This window comes from Mus caroli, unplaced genomic scaffold, assembly GCF_978045245.1.
Source record: "Mus caroli unplaced genomic scaffold, Mus_caroli_1 scaffold_8, whole genome shotgun sequence".
Taxonomy (NCBI): Eukaryota; Metazoa; Chordata; class Mammalia; order Rodentia; family Muridae; genus Mus; species Mus caroli.
This window is the reverse complement of record NW_028227263.1, coordinates 76,625,755-76,627,554: the sequence shown is the minus strand read 5'-3', so window position 1 is coordinate 76,627,554 and position 1,800 is coordinate 76,625,755.

The window sequence follows — 1,800 nt, the reverse complement described above, 5'->3', positions numbered from 1 at the left end:
GATGGTTTCTAGGAAATGAGTGGCTGTTTTCATTCCTGTTCCAAATGGACAGGTGTCGACATCAGAATTGGCAACCTGGTTGGCAGACTCAGAGAACGGCCAACGGACAAATTGTTTATGCAGAATAAACTTCCATCTCTCCCATGATGACAGTGCATATGTGAATATGGGAGGGAGGGAGGAGATATGGAGATGCTGGGGCAGAAAGATTGATACAGGTCCACAGAGCATCAAGGGGCTCTTAATGCACAGATGAAAGTCACTTCACCTTCCATAAGATGCTCATATCAATCTCAACAAATAAAATTAATCGAGGCAAGGGTTTGTGCAGACATTGTTAAATGAGCCACATCTCCACACATCCTTTCTTTCTCAAATAAAGTGTCCTTATTTTTAATCCCCTTGAGTGAACTGGATGTGTTTAAATATGGACGATGAGAACTTGATTGCTGAGGAACACACCTGGGAATACCCAATTCCAATAGGAAGATTCCCTTTGTCATCAGTAGACACCATCATAGGTTATCACATACTACCTAGGGTGATGTCTCCTATCATTTGTACTGGTAATTCTTGCAATCTACTTATTTGTGCTGACTTTCACCTCCTGGGTAATGCCCAGCGGTTACCAGTATCATACAGTATGATAGTTGTGGAAAACAATACTGTAATACCCCAGGATCTAATGTCTTATTGATTGTTTTTTATTTTGTTTTGTTTTGCTTTGTTGTTTAGGATAGCGTCTGTGTAACCCTAGCTAGTTTCAAACTCATTGTGCAACTGAATCTGGCCTGGAACTCTGGGTCTTCCTGCCTACACAGGCTGAGTACTAAGATTGAAGGTATGTGTATGGACTGTTTTATTGCTGGGTGTAGCAGGTACATGTGTGCAGGTGTCCATAGAGGCCAGAAGAAGGCATCAGATCCCCCTGAAATTAGAGTTACAGATGGTTGCGGGCTGCCGTATGGGTGCTGGAAACCAAACCCAGGTCCTCTGCAAGAGCTCACTGCTGAACCATCTCTCTAGCCCCCTAATATACTCTTATTATTATGTGTTTTGCTATCACATAAATTATAGTTGTTTTAACTTGAAAAATGTTGGTAACAATATTGAAAACCCTGTTGATCTGACTAAAGAACAGAAGTAGGCATTTGTTTACACACATATATATGCATGCATACACACAATACAATCTGCATATAATTACAGACACTTTTTGGGGGTGCATATTTTTAATTACATTTATTTGTGTGTTCATGTGTAGGTCAGAGGACAACTTGTGAGAGTTGGTTTTCTCTCCTTACAGCTTGTGGATATCCAGGAATCAAACAAGTTGTTAGACATGGTCACCAGCCCCTTAGTCCCTTGGACCATCTTGCTAGCACCTATCTCTGGTTATGAAGAATGTCTAGTTGAGCACTACAGCACACACCTTTAATTCCAACACTTGGGAGCAGGTCAGCCTGGTCTATATAGTGAGTTCCAGATCAGCTAGAGCTACACAGTGAAACCTTGTAGCAAAAACCAGAAGCATAGGCTGGTCGGTGGTGATGCATACCTTTAATCTCAGCACTTGAGAGGCAGAGGTAGAAGCTCTCTGGGAGTTTAAGGCCAGCTTGATCTACAGAGCAATTTCCAGGACAGCCAGGGATACACACACACACACACACACACAGTCTCAAAAAGAAACCCCAAAAAGTATAGATATTCAAAAATATAAAAGATTAGTCTTTTGATCACAAGTAGAAATATCTTCTCCTTTATCCAAAGACTTTGATGGAGCTAACTTCTATACTTCAT